At 46.9% G+C, this 15,702-nt stretch overlaps 1 long non-coding RNA gene across 1 annotated transcript in view; it reads left to right on the forward strand.

Moving 5' to 3' along the window:
* Positions 1 to 10,454: 10,454 nt before the first annotated feature.
* LOC125402239 (uncharacterized) overlaps positions 10,455 to 15,702 on the forward strand; it is a 30,996-nt gene continuing 25,748 nt past the window's right edge. Inside the window, exon 1 of the long non-coding RNA XR_014999834.2 lies at positions 10,455 to 10,687. This is a non-coding gene — a long non-coding RNA (uncharacterized LOC125402239). The remainder of the gene's footprint in view (positions 10,688 to 15,702) is intronic.

Here is a 15,702-nt window from a genome sequence, read left to right on the forward strand (position 1 = left end):
CTTGCTGGCCAGACAGTCTAGCCGAATCAGTGAGTTTCAGGCTGAGTGAGAGACTCTGTCTTTAAAAAGCGAAGGGGTCAGAGGGAGCTAGAGAGCTGGCTCAGTGGTTAAGAACCCCGGTTGTCCTCACAGAGGACCCAGGTTTAGTTCCCAGCACCCAAATGGCTGTTTACAACTATCTTTAACTCCAGTTCCAGGGAGTCCATGGCCTCTTCTGACCTCTGTGGACTCCTGCATATACATGGTACACACAGACACAGCCAGGCACACACACGTGAACATAAAATAAAATAAGTATTTTTAAAGGTAGAGAGTGATTTGGGAAAGTGCCCAGTGTTAACCTCTGACCTACAAGCATACGTATGAATACATATGTATGTACATACCCTTCCCAAGAAGGAAGAGAGGGAGGGAGGGAGGGAGGGAGGGAGGGAGGCAGGCAGGCAGGCAGGCAGGCAGGCAGGCAGACCATACTAAAGGGCATTGAGCTAAAAGCAACTATGTAGCCAGCTGCTGGGACCAAGAGTGTCAGAAAGAGAGATGCGTAGTGACACACACTTGGTATCCCAGCAGTCAAGAGGCTGAGGTAGGAGGATCTCCACAAGTTCCAGGCTAGCCTGGGCTACATAGCAAAACCATATCTCCAAAACAAAAAAAAAAATTAAAAAAAAACAAAAAAAAAACCAAAACCTAAGAGACAGACCTAAGCAGTGGAGAAAGACGGCTGGGAAAAATAACTGCACGTGGTTTCCACTTCAAAATATGTTTGATGCTCTCGCTCGCAAACTAAATATGTATGTGATGCAGAATAAAGCTCACGAGCCAAAACCCAAACCAAAATAACTTGGCCCTCTTCCCACCTTGGGACACATCCTAGGAGGAGTTGCCTACAAAACCAAGGGAAACACAAGGTGAGCCTTTTGCAGGGAAGTAACAACACAACCGTCGTATAAGGGCTAGGGAAGGCCAGTGATTACTGGCCTGAATTACCACTGCTTAAGAGCAGATGAAAGCCAGAAGGAAGCTTCCAGGGCAGGCCCTGGGGAGAGGAGGAGAGTGTGGAGGCTCCCAACCTTTCTGAAGGCTCCAGTGCTTTCTATGTATTCAGTATCCATCTGCAAATATTTTGTTACTCTATTGGTTACTTTCCGTTACTGTGACTGACGGACTCCATAAGATGGAATTTAGTCTATTGTGATGGGGAGGGCATGGTGGTTGGAAATGACCCCAGAAGTGCTGCCGGGCTACAAAATCTCAAAGCCTGCCCCCCAGTGGTATACTTCCTCTAGCAAAACTCTACATCCCAAGAGGCCTATCTCTTGCCTACACCCCCATCATCTGGGGACCAAACGTCAAAACATATGAATCTATTGGAAACATTTCACATTTAAACCACCATGTACGCGGAGCTGTCATCAGGGATGAGGACCAGGGTCATGCGGGGACATCACACATCGTGGCCAAACCCTGGCTGGTCTTAAAGGCCAGCTTATCTACACACCTTGGGTTTCTTCATCTCAAAAGTCAGTTCCTGGTAGAGGAGGTGCAGAGAGGTGTCTATAGTGTGGCTATCAGCAGAGAGCAAGGTAGGTGCATGACCTTACCTTACCTGGCCTTAGGATGGCTCAGCATCACCACCTGCCACATTCTTTTGGTTCTAACCATCATATTGAATTGTCCAGTCCGAATCCAAATGGAAAAGTGCCAGGCTTTCTACCTCACACGGGGCATAGCAAGACCTCACTGGAGACGCACAGAGAGAGTATCGAGTGGGAGGAGGGAAGGCCCATTCTGAACCGCACCTGCTTCTCTCCATCCACCCACCGCATCTGCTGGAGTCCAAACTGCCGGTGCCTCCCTGAACACCCGTAGCAGCGCTTGTGTAGAATCTGCCAGTGAGGGAATGGGGGCATGGACTCAGAAGCAGAGTTCCTGCCTGAAGTCTGACAAGAAGAGGGCTGGGGCAGGACTCGATGGTAAGGTGTGTGTCTAGAATCCCCCAGTGAGGGAGATGGAAGCAAAGCTCCTGGCAGTAAGGATCTGAGGATCAGTGGGGTACCTGCCTAGCTTCCTCCTGATGAAGACCTAGAAGCCTGGCTCGGCAGTCCACGATCTGCTTAGAATATGCCAGTGATGGCCTAGGGTAGAGCGAAGGTGACCGTGACAGCTACCCCTCTACAGTCCTGATCTGTTTTGAGTGAGAATACCCCCACAAGCTGGTATGTTTGAATGCTTGCTCTCCAGTTAGCAAAACCACTGGGGAGGATTAGGAGGTGTGGCCTTGTTGGAGGAAGTATGTCACTGGACTTTGAACTTTCAAAAACTCACACTAGGAACCAGTCTCCTTTCTCTCTTTCTCTCTCTCTCTCTCTCTCTCTCTCTCTCTCTCTCTCTCTCTCTCTCTCCTTCCTGAAGATCAGGATGGAGAGCTCTCAGCCACTGCTCAGCACCATGCCTGTCTGCTTCCTGACATGATGATTGTGGATTAAAATGGTAAGGAAGCCCCCAATTAAATGCTTTCTCTTATAAGAGTTGCCTTGGTCATGATGTCTCTTCACAGCAACAGAACAGTAACGAAAGCAGCCACACTAATCACCAGATATGTCTCTTGCATCCCGTCAAGATCATCTGATGTTCCCAGAACAAAGCTAAAGCTCCTTCCATGACACAAAAAATTCCCTGCCATCTGCCTTCTGCGTAGCCCACCCCGTTCACGTTCAGGACCCAGCTTCCGGTCACCTCCTCGGGGTTTCAAGGGCATGTCCCCCTCACTGACCAGTGTGTCCCTCGCCTCTGCTCACTGCAGGCTGTCACTAACACAAATCCTCCCGAGGATACAGAAGACACAGGGCTGAAAGCTCTCAAAGGAATCACTGGCTCAGAAGGAGAAAGCATGCTGGGCATCTAAGCTCTGTGGCCTCTGTCAGCTTTACTCACTTCTGTGGGCTTTCAGTTCCAAAAAGTCAGGAAGCTGGTTTAGGGTTTATGGTCAGGCTCAGCTGACCGGGTAGACCTGGAGGTCAAGAGAGCATGAACTTCCCCTTTCTAAGAACAGCTCAGACTGAATTTGAAAAGGCAGAAGTCAAAAATAGGGAAAGGGAAGTGAAGTGGGCAGCCACAGTGAGTGGAAACAGAACTCAAGTTCCAGGGTTTGAGTGCTCAGGAGAGGAAGGCAGGGGATCTTGGGTTCCAGGCCACACTGAGCTTAAGTAAGAAGAACTTGTCTCCAACAAACAAAACAAAACAAAAAACAAAGTCAAGTATGGTGGCACAGATCTGGAATGACAGTTACCCAGAAGCTGAGGCAAAAGAATTGCAAGTTGAAGGTCAACCCCGGCAACTTAATAAGACTCTGGCTCAAAAAGTAAAAAGTGGACTGAGGATGTAGCTCAGCAACCCCTGCCTAGAATCCCCCAGTGAGGGGGCTGGGGTGTGACTCAGTTGTAGAGCACCTGCCTAGAATCCCCCAGTGAGTGTTGGGATGTGACTCAGTGGTAGAACACCTGCCTAGAATCTCTCAGTGAGGGGCTAGGGTATGACTCAGTGGTAGAGCACCTGCCTAGAATCCCCCAGTGAGGGGCTGGGAGTGTGGTTCAGTGGTAGAGCACCTGCCTAGAATCCCCCAGTGAGGGGCTGGGGTGTGGCTCAGTGGTAGAGCACCTGCCTAGAATCCCCCAGTGAGGGGTTCGGGTGTGGATCAGTGACCAGTGACAGAGCACTTTCTCCAATGTGCAAAGCTCTGGGTTCAGTCACACAAGAATAGAAAAGCTCTATCTCTCCTAGTCTCGTGTACTGTTGAGCTGCACTGACTCTAATAGCCAGTTAAAAGTGTCTGTCTTGAGGCAAAGTGGAAATTTGGTAATTTTTTTTTGTTTTTTTCAATTTAAGATGATAACAAAACTACTTTGGAAAAGAATATGAGAAAACTGACTTAAAGAGGCCGAGACACATCTGTCCATCAGTCTCACTGGCGTAAATTGAATTAATCCACACATTTAAGTGGCTTCACGGTGTGACTCCATTGAGAGTCCTGGGTGGATGCTGTCTGAAGAACGCTGTTAGCTATGATCTGCTCTTCTCTAATTTATTAGATTTTGTCTACATAGTGCCATACTTATTTTAACAAAGAGGTTTTTAAACAAATAGAAGTAAATGTAGATTTAATTTATTTCCTCACGTGAAGAATTCTCGAGAAAATCAATTTTCATTTGCGCAGGTATCTCAGTACCCTATTACTCTGTGCTTGCTCCTTCCTTGCTGGCGTGCATGTGATAGATGACTTCATCTCCCTGCTATGGTTCTATTGCTTGCACAAAAAAATATGTTTAAGACCTATTAAAGGACTTACTTAAAATGACAAAAATCACTAAAGCTTAGACCGACACCATCTTATTATCTTTATTTACTTTCAGTGTGTGTTTTCATGTCCACGTGCCACAGCCCATGTGTGGAAGTCAGAGAACAACTTGCAAGAGTCGATTCTCTGCTGCAACCATTTAGGTTCCAGGATCAAACTCTAGCCATCAGGTTTGGTGGCTGGAGCCTTGATCTACTGAGCCATCTCAGTGGCTTCTTACATTGTGTAAGTTATTCAGGCAAACCAGAGACACCAAGGACGGTGTGTGGTGCCCAGGGTGGTGGAACAGGATTGATTTCGTTTGCAGCCTCTGGGCATCCGTTCATTAACAGAGCCATAAAAGCATCAAAATGGAAGAAGAGGTCTCCACCACACATGGGAGGGTCTAAGGATAAATTTTCCCTCCTCTCTCAGAATTTGTGCTTCTTAAGACAAGGGCAAGTCTGAGATGGCCGCTGCCACAGTTCTAAAGCTGATAGATCTTAGGTCTTGGGGTTGCTAAGTGGTCCAGTTAAAGCTCTTTCCAGCCCCAAAGCACGTTGTCAAACATCTCTTCCCTGATTATCTTCAAACCTACCCGGTGTCTCTCCTGGTTTCTTTCCAAACTGGTCTTTATTCCTTCTCTGCAAGCTAATGACGGTTACACCGTGTGTGTGTGTGTGTGTGTGTGTGTGTGTGTGTGTGTGTGTGTGTGATATGTGTGTGCATGTGTGTGAATGTCTGTGTATATGGTGTGTGTGTGTGTGTGCATGCATGTTCCTATGCATGTGATTGTGTGAGTGCATGTGTGTATGATGTGTGTGTGTGTGTGTGTGTGTGTATGTAACAGACTTCAATGTCAACTATCTTCCTCAATCACACTTCACCTCATTTTTTTCTATTATATTTATTTATTTGTTGGAGCAAGGGGCATCCGTTTGAAACACACCATGACATCCATGTGGAGGTCACAGGACAACTTTAAAGAGTCAGTTTTCTTCTTTCACCATGTGGGTCCCAAGAACTGAACACAGGTTGTGAGGGGTGGTGGCAACCACATTTACTCTGGCCCTATCCACCTTACATTCTGAGACATGGTCTCTTACTAGACTTAGAAGTTAACTGATAAGGCTAGACTGACTGGTCAGCAAACTCCAGCGATCCACCTGCCTGTACCTCCCAATCCAGGATAGGATGACAGACGTGTGCCACCCCACCTAGTGTTAAGTGTGTGCTGGAGATCTACACTCGGGTTCTCCTGGTGGTGAAGATAGCACTTTCCCAATAGATCCATCTCTCCACCTTCTTGGTTAATCTTCTCTTGGTGCCTTCAGCCTCGAGTGGAGAAGAGAGAGGCTAGTTACTACGAGACAGACACTCATGGAGTGACCCCTATGCTCACCTACACAAATCGCCAGGTGAGTGGCCCAAAGGAAAGGAGAGAGACAGAGAATGAAGACAGAGGTGCAGGGTCTTCCTTCTCGCTGTACTCAACCCACGGGCCTGAGAAAGAATCAGGCTGTTAACCTAAACAGCCTGCTCTACATACTCAGTGAGCAAATACCTGCTGAACTAAGAATACAGGACTTAGCTTCCATATGCACTTGGACTGATGGTGTTTTAAGAGCAATGAGGAAGCTGTGGGTAGAGTGGAAAGAATAAAAGCCTTTGCAGGGTGGCCTCACCCCTCACTGCACTTCCCCTCCCTGCTCTCAGGCCCCCTGTGTTCCCACCAGCAGAGTCATTAGAACTTGCATGAGCACCCTAGGGAGGGTGTCACTGTTCCCTGTAGCACGAAGGTCCTGGGAAGTCCCTCAGTGAAAATAAAAAGCAGAAGGGAGATTAAAAAACTTTTTAGATATGTCTTATCCAGCGCTGTGCATCTGGGAAAAGAAAATGATCAAACTTACCAGAAAGTAGAATTTTTTTGCCCCAAATGTTTTCCTCCCATTCCAACACATTTTTTTTTTTTGCTTGCTTGCTTTGTGTCAGGTGTTAGGGTGGATGCTAAGATAGTGAGGGTGAGTGAAATAGGCTTGTCTCTCACCCTTATTAGAAAAGACAGGTATCAAAGTCTTGCTTGAAATATGATCTCAAGTATAGTGTGAGACTGGTAATGATGGAAAACTCTAGAAGCCAGTTTGCCTTGGGAAATACTAGTCTATGGTCATGACTTTGAAAACTTATTTGTTGAAATGGGGGGAGTTATTCTGTAGCCCAGTCAGGCCTTGAAGTCACTCTGTAGATAAGATTAACCTCAAACACAGGGCGATCTTCCTGCAGTGTGCATCACCATGTCCACTTGGTTCTCAGGCTTTTGTTTGTTTGTTTATTTGTTTGTTTGTTGAGACATAGTCTCACTATGTAGTTCTGGCTGGACTGGAATTCTCTATATAGATCAAGTTGGCCTTAAAATCATAGAGATCTGTGTCTTAAATTCAGGATTAAAGGCGTACACCACCATCTCACACATTTTTAAGGGAACCTTTTTCTTTTTTTCAGTTTCTTTCTTATTTGTTATGATTATATTTTTCATTATTCAAAACAATTTTCAAATTCACATATAATTTGATGATATCTTCCCTTCCCCTAAGTACCTCCAGATTCTCTCCCCTACACACCAATTTCAAGTTCTTTCTCAAAAAAAGAACAGAACTCAAAACAACAAGAAAACAAAGTAAAACCACATCTAAAAAGATTAAAAAGAAAAAAAATACTCAAATGAAAGCACACACAAAAAAGTGGAGTCTAATTTTATCTTGGTCAACTACTCCTAGACATGAGGATTCTCCTGGATTGGTGGATGAGCCCAGTGTCACTCTAGTGGAGAAAACGGATTCCTCCTCTCCCAACAGGGACAAGTGACAGTTCAGTTTCTAAATTTCATCCTCATGGCTCATTCATTCATTCATCTGGGGTGGGGCAAGATAAACCAACAGAAGGAAAAGAGCCCAAGAAAAGACACAAGAAACAGAGACCCACGTATTTGTACACGGAGGAATCCCATTAAAACATTAAACTGGAATCCATTACTAAGCACACAGAGGTCCTGGTGCAGATTTATGTAGGCCCTGTGTATTCTGCTTCAGTCTCTGTTAGCTTATTTGAGCTTTGATTATAATTTAGAGGGCTTTGTTTTCTAAGTGTTCTCCACCCCCTCTGGTTCTTACATTCTTTCTGCCTCCTTTTCCACAGGGTTCCCTGATCTCTGCGGGGAGGGATTTGAAAGAGACAGCCTGTTTAGGGCTGAGGCTCTCACTCTAGTCTAGGTCTGTGTCTCTGTGTTTGTTCCCCTCTGCTGCAGGAGGAAACTTCTATTATGGTGGCTGAGCAATACACTGATGTATGAGTATAGCAGAATATTATTAGGGATTATTTTATCTCTCTTTATATATTTTTAGACCAGTATTATTTTGTTTTATCCTAGGTCCCTGGGCTATCTCATTCATTTCTTGGTCATCCAGTAGTATCAGGTTTGGGTTTCACCTCGTGGTGTGGGCTGTAAGTCGAATGCATTATTGTTGGTTGGTTGCTTCCATAAGCTTTGTGCCACCATTGCCTTAGCGTATCTTGCAGGCTGGACACCAATGTAGATGAAGGGTTTGTGGTTGGCGTGGTGTTTACGTTTCTCTTTTGAAAGTGTGCAGAGCACCAAGGACACTAAAACACAGGGGCAAAGGCTTCATGTGGGCATCAGCTCGACTTCTCCATGTTTGACAAGCTGTATCACCGTTTTCTTTAGCCATGGGGCTGTGCCTTCAGTTTGGGAAGAGTCATTAGGGAAACTTCATAATCAAAGGACTCAAAGCTCATCCTCAGGGATGGAAAGAGGTGGCTCAGTGGTTAACAACACCCGTTCTTGCACAGGGCCAGGGCTTAGTTCCCAGCACCCACATGGTGGCTCACAACCATCTGTAACTCCAGTACCAAGGAGTCTGGAATCCCTTCTGGCCCTTGTGGACACCAGACGTGACTGCGGCACAGTCACCCATCCATGTAGGCAAAACACTTATACACAAAAGATAGAAACATAAGCCCACCCTTCGCCCTCTGCCACTACCAAGCTCTTGTATGAGATGACAGCTGCCACAGGGAGACCCAAGAAAGTCACTACAGACACAGAAACCCAGCCTTCACCTCAAAAGGGATGAAACTGTACATTCTGGAGCCAAATATGAATGGCCATGGCCAGGGAACATATATTTAGATTAGCACCAAGTCCGTGTTACAATGCAACAACAGTTTGATGAAATTTTATAGTAACAGAACACAGGAAACCATAAACCAAAGCATTTTTCAAATACAGTGGTGGACGCAGCAGGGAGTTAATAAAAAAGTTACAACAAAGCAGAGAAGCATCTGTTACAGGCCTGGGGTGCTGTCTGATGACACACTTAGCCTTTTGGTTGGTAGAAGCCAGGGGGTCTGCTAATATAGCCAAAAGGTCTTATCTACTGGTCACAAGGATGCCAAGTCGGACCCAGAGGTGGTCAAGGGATGGCTATAAGGGGGATGAAGACCCTAGGAGATAAATGTAACTAAGCTCCAGATCCGCAACTTCCCAACCTCCTCCATATCACGGAGGTTCTTTCAGTCCACCAGCCATGCATGGGCCTTGGCAGGAGGTGGGAATCTTTCCAGGAATTTTGGATCACACCATGTTCCAATCTGTGTTCACTTTCAAAGCAAGCCATTTCACATGGGAAAAGCAGACAGCATTTCCAAATCAATTCAGTCTCAGGAGTCCACTGGAAGGTGTTTTTGGATTACAGGTCAGATGGTCCTTTGGTAAGGAAGATTGACTGAAGATCTCCAGGTTCGAGGTCAAGGTTCCAGTGGTCTTTGTGTAGAATTTGCCTAAGGGAATGATAAGACTGGTGCATCCTTGATGAGGTGGTGTGGGAGAATTGTCTGTAATCTGTCAATTATATTTTAAATAAATGCTGATTGGCCAGGCAGGAAGTATAGGTGGGAAAACCAGACAGGAAGTGGAGGTGATGCAATGAGAACAGGAGAATTCTGGGAAGTAGGAAGCTCCCTCCACCATTCCTGCCCAGACCACCGAAGAAGCAACATGTGAGCTGACAGCTGAAAGAGATACCAAGCCATATGGCTAACACAGATCAGAATAATGGGTTAATATAAACTACAAGAGTTAACAAGAAGCCTGAGCTAATGGGCCAATCGGTTTATAATCTTATGGAGTCCTGTGTGTGGTTTTCTTTGGGGCTTGCCAGCTGTGGGATACTGGGCGGGACAAATACCCCAACAAGCCAACCTTCATGTTACAATGAGGTGTTCTGAGACAATAGGCAAGACACCAACTGGGGCAATGGCTCAGTGGGTGAAGGACTTCCACAAGCATGGGATCCTGAATTTGGATCCCTAGTACACTGCAAAAGCCAGCACAGTGGCATGCACCTGCAACTCCAGCCCTGATGGGAAGGACACAGAGAAAGGAACATCGTCGGTGCTCACTGCACAGTGAGTCCAGCTGGTGCGGTGAGCTTCATATTCAGCCTGAAATACTGCCTCAAAAAAAAATGTCTGGTGATTGAGGAAGACTCCTGATGGCCACATCTGTTTCCCCCCAACACACATGCATGGGTGAGCACACACATCCCCACATATGCACACAAAGACAACAACAAATTGAAAAAAAAACAGGCAAGGGTTAGCTAGCAAGGTGGCTCAATAGGCAAAGGAGTTTGCTGCCAATCCTGATGACCTGAGTTCAATCCCCAGAACCCACCTCTGCAAGTTGTCCTGTGACTCAATAAGCATGTCATGGCATGCATGCACAGGAACATGTGCAAACACGATAGATAGAGAGATAGGTAGATAGATAGATAGATAGATAGATAGATAGATAGATAGATAGATAGATAGATAGATAGATGATAGATAGATGACAGATAGATAGATGATATATTGATAGACAGAAAGACAGACAGATAGACAGACAGACAGATAAAACCAAGGGAGATCAGCTGTCAAGACTCATCATCCCCCTGAGAATTTCCCCTCACTTTGTTTCGAGACAGGATGTTGCTACGCAGCCCAGGCTGGCCTCAAACACACAACCCTCTTGCCTCAGTTTTCACATGATTGGGACACAGGCGTGCTTGGTGAACACAGCTCCTCAGCTCTTTGGGAGAACTCCGGTTTCTAGCTCTTTGCCCTCTGAAACCACACAGGGGAAGTACACAGTAAAACTAGGACCTGGATTAGGTTCCAGAATCCTAAAAAATATCCAGCAAAGCCCACAGCTGTGAGGAGACACAAGATCGATCCTGTCACCTCCTGCCGTGTAATTACAGCTGGAGACACCAGCATCGCATCTCTTCACAGGTAAGGCACACAGTAATTCACTGCTCTGTAAAACTTTAACACCTTGGCTGGACATGCGTCCCCTCCCCCTTCCTCACAATACAGGAGCAATGACGACTTCCCTGGCAGCCTCTTTAGTGGTGAGTGGGGCAGGAAAATCTCTGGAGAGATCAGCGTTTTCTTCCGTGTTGGAATTTGAGTGACACTTCAGAGCGTGGACACTGCTCTCTCACAAGGCAATTTGTTTTCCTAATGAGGTTTTTACGGTGACATATTTAGGGAATTATGTGCAAGCTGTCCCAAATTGAGGTCTAGTCAAGGCTGTACTTTGATTACACAATTGCAGCAAGCCCCCAAGAGAGAGAAAAGTGATTAAACGTTTCTTCTAAGGTATGTTCCGTTGTGAACCACGGACTGCAGTGCTGGGAGCTGCTGCAGCTTTTTCTCTGTTCTTCTGTGCCTTCCAGCTCTCCACAGCTTGGACTCAGGACCTCTTACATGCTAGGCAGAAACACTGCCACTGAACCACATTCCAGCCCCTCCCTGGGGGATTCTAGGAAGGGGCTCTAACACTGAGCCACACCCCAGCCCCTCACTGGGGGATTCTAGGCAGGGGCTCTGCTACTGAGCCACACCCCAGCCCCTCACTGGGGGATTCTAGGCAGGGGCTCTACCACTGAGCCACACCCCAGCCCCTCACTAGGAGATTCTAGGCAGGTATTCTGCTACTGAGCCACACCCCAGTCCTTTTCTTACTTTTTATTTTGAGATAGAATCTCACTCTAAATTGCCCAGGTTGGTCTTGGACTCATTCTAAAACTTGAAACTTTCCATCCTCCTGCCTCTGCCTTTTGAGTGTCTGGAACGACTAGTTCTGTTCCATCAGACGTGGTTCTTTGGATTTGAAGGAGGAAAGCTTCAGGGGTTAAGGGGCCCAGGCTCCCAGATGAAGTCACTCATCCAAAGCTATGGTAAGATTGAAAACCTTTCTGGTCTTGTAACCACACTGGGAACCCTGGGTGTGGTTTGTCACCAGCTGGGCAGAAGTGACTTCTCATGTGATCTATAGAAAACCCTACAAGATCTGGACTTCTGGTCTTGCTGCCTCGTTCATGAAGGCACATATATCCGCTTTAAGACTGAGTCTCTCCTTTTCCGTGTTGTGTGTGTATGTGTGTGTATGCATACATGTTAATCTGCATGCAGATGCACTTCTATTTGTTGTTGTATGTGTGTATGTGTACATATATGTGAAGAAGTCAGCAAGAAATCAACTTCGGCCGCCGTTCCTCAGACACTGAACTATCTTACAGTTAATTATTTTATTTTCTATTTAGGCAAGGTCCCTCACTGACCCTGGAACTCACCACATACTTTAAGTTGCTTGACCAGCAAGCCCTAAGGATCCCCCAGTCTCTGCCTTTCCTGTTATTTTGTTTTTAAAGACAAGAGTGTTATTATGTGGCCCAGTCTGACCTCCAAGCTTAGATCAATTCTCCGGTTGCATCCTCTCAATGCTGGAATTATAGGCCTGTTACCACTATGCCCAGCTTTGGGTTTTTGAGACAGATTTTACTACTAGTCTAAATTGATCTTGAACTCACAATCCTCCTGCCTCGACTTCCTAAATGCTAAGGTGTCAATTCTGTAACACCAAACCTGGCTGGGTTTTCTTTTTTCCATTTTCACAGAGCAGGTCTGTTCCCTTATACCTCTGGGCTTCCTCCTTTGGGCCTTGACAGAGCTGTGCAGTTTGTGTGCAACATACGTGTGACATGCATGGTGCGTATGTATTTGTTTGTATATATGAGTGCAGCCATGCATGTGGAGGTCAGAGGACAACCTCAGTGGCAATTCTTGCCATCTTCTTTGCTTGAGGCAGAATCACTTGTCCAATCTCTCCTGCCTACACCAGGGTAGCTGGCCCGTCATCTTCTGGGGATTCTTTTCTCTGTTACCCCTCTGACACCAGGAGAACTGGATTACAGATGTGCACAACCCCAGCATCCAGGGAACCTGACCTGAGATCCTGATGCTTGACCAGGAGCGGCTTTACCTACTGCACCACCATTCCCAGCTGCCTTCACACTTCCTCTTTAGAGCCCCTGAGGAGGACCCCACAGCTGCAGCCTCAGAGGAGGCTTGCTCCCCACCCCCATGCCCAGACACTCTCTGCAGCCGTCTGCCCAGCAGCTTCCTAACTCTCTGACATTAAACAAAAGCAGAACGGGCGCTTTCCCTAATTGAGGATCATAATCAAGAATCTGTCATGGGGTCGCTTAGAAATTAATTCGGCTTGATCGCTCTTCAGACCTTCACTAAGGAACCGCGTGTTCTCCCTGACACCGCCGTGTCCCGTTTCATCCCATATTAGCTCCCTAACAAGGCTGCATGCTCAGTTCGAAGCTCACAAATTAGAAAAACGGGCTGCGATCCTGCAGCTCTCTCCTCGGATTACAGTGACGGGCTTGTCTCCAGGCTTCCAGATCTTTCTGTACAAGCTGAAATGGGCTCCAAATGTAACTTCCTGTTTGATCTCCCCGACCCTACCCTCCTGGCGTGTCACTGTCATTATGTTACATTTAATTAATAATTAATCAGTTATAAAGGACTTTCGCCTAGTTACCCATCTTGTGGAAACTAGAACAGAGCCTTGAAGGGTACAGTTAATGAAGCTTTAAGAAAAAAAAGTGTAGATGCCTTCAGAACATATCCCTTTGACGGCTGAAAATCTAAAAACATGGCTGTGTCTCCTTTCAGCGAGAACTCCTGGGTTCCTGGGAAGGGGCACGGATAGCTCTCGATGGACGAGGCTGTATCAGTGAACACCATGTACTATTCCCCGTGAAGCTTCCAAGTCCAGATCCACTTACCACTGACATTTTATTTATCTAGTTTGGATAAGTCTCATGTAACCCAGGCTGGACTTGAACTCACTGTGTAGCCTAGGATGACCCAGACCTTCTGGTCGCCCTGTCTCCACTTCCCCAGTGCTTTTAGGCAAGTGTCACCATGTCCCATTTAGGCAGTGCTGGTTTTGTCCATGCTAGGCAAGCACCCTACCCTCTGAACTACAGTCCCGGTACAACTGACATTTTGATTCACACAGCCGAGCTCCCTTAGCTTCCGACATCTACCAGTTACTTTATCCTGGCACACCTACAGGGGTGTTGTTTTCTCTCTTGTACCCCAAGTCTCCTCGCTCGTAAAATGTGATGGTTACAACCCACCACCCAGGGAGGCTAGGGGCTTAAAGGTGATACAGAACACAGCAGGACCCAGCACTAAGGAGGCTAAGGTTGTGGGTTTGAGACCAGCCTGGTTCTGACCTTTCAGACTTAAGTGGCTTTTCCTTGTGTTGAAGTCTAAGATCTTTCTAAAAGTACAGGTGTACATCAAATCCCTATTATAAAGACTGGGGCGAGGACTCAACCTGCGAAGTACCTACTGTACAGACGTGAATACCTGAGTCCAGATTCCCATCACCCATGTCAAATAGGCCTGGTCTGGCCGCACACACGTGTACCGCAGAGCTGGGGTGGGTAGAGGCAGGTGGTCAGTTCTAGTCCCACGAGAGACTCTGCCTCAATGGTCAAGGTGGACAGGAAGTAGTGACTGACCCCTAAGGTGGTCCTCTGCCCTCCACACACACGTGCGCATACACACATGCAAACACAGCCCCACCTCACACTCCTACACACACAATCACAGTTAGAAGTGCAAACGCCCAGCTTGGAGCTCAACCCCTTTATCCTCTTCCGTAGCCTCTGATTCTTATCTGTGGGAAATCACGCGGCCCTGTGGTGTCAGGATCCCACCCTCCACCCCAGGCAGAGGTAGCAGCTAAAACAGGAAGTAATCACCCACACAGTAAGACCGAGACTGCCGGCAAGAGCCGAGGAGAAAGGTAAAGAAAAGAAAACCAGTATGCGTGCTGTGCGGACTGATTTTCATAAAATTAACATGATAGTGTATAATAACGTTCCCGATATAACGTCTTTCCCCAATTAATATTTATAACCTTGCACGGATTAAATCATACTTTTGTGATTATGTTAATCATCATTTTTTAAGCCTTATTCAGGTCCAAAGATAACGGCTGGCTGCGTTTTTTGTTTTGTTTCCTTTTCTTTTGGAGACAGTCTTCCTACGTAGTCCAGGCTAGCCTCAAACTCTCAATCCTTTCGCCTCGGCCTCCAGTGTGTAGGGATTACAGGTGCATGCTGCCATACCTGGCTTTTTTCTTTTGTTGGCTTTTGTCTTTAGAATGTTCTAGTGACGTTCTAAATTCTTCCAAGAGGGAGCCATTGTAACTTTAATAATGGTGACACACACTCACACAGGCATCTGCCCCCGGGACTGAATTCTTTGTAGACACCTGGTTTGAAAAGGCTTTCAGGTTTTTATGTTTCCTTCTCGAAGTCTCCCCCTTTTGCACACGTTAGCCACGACTGAAGAGGGAGATACATCCACTCAGCTCCAACCTTCACGAACCTCTGGCTCACGGCAGGACTGCTGCCTCCTGGGATACAGGTCTGGGGCAAGCATGAGGAGACAGCGTACTCAGCAGGTTAATGCAGGCAGGGTTGCAGCCCGCACACTGCTTGCCAGCTCTCCTCTGTTCCTCAGCGATGGGTACTCCAGCTTCATCGGGCTCCCTCGGTTGGTGCACTGAAGCCACACACCCCAGCCCACCCACGGGCAGCACAGGAAGTGGAGCCTGGAGCTCCATCAAGTTTGCGGGCTGTTGGCAGTGGGCAAACCTGACCTAACTGTCTGACTGCTCTTCCTTTCCCAGCAACAGATTTTTTTAAAAAATCCTTTTAAGGACTGAAGAGGTGGCTCAGTTCCTGTGTATGCACAGGGACCTGAGTTTGGATCCCCAGCTCCCATAGTGCACATCAAAGTGCTAAGAAAAAGTGGCTGCTGAGTGCTCAGCCCTAAATGAGACATCTATATCAAACCCTCCTCCGTGGCTCAGGAAACGGTGTGGAAGCCGCGCAGGAGAAGGCAAAGAGAGCCCTATCTGGAGCACT

This window comes from Myodes glareolus, chromosome 2 (genome assembly GCF_982192425.1).
Source record: "Myodes glareolus chromosome 2, mMyoGla1.1, whole genome shotgun sequence".
NCBI lineage: Eukaryota > Metazoa > Chordata > Mammalia > Rodentia > Cricetidae > Myodes > Myodes glareolus.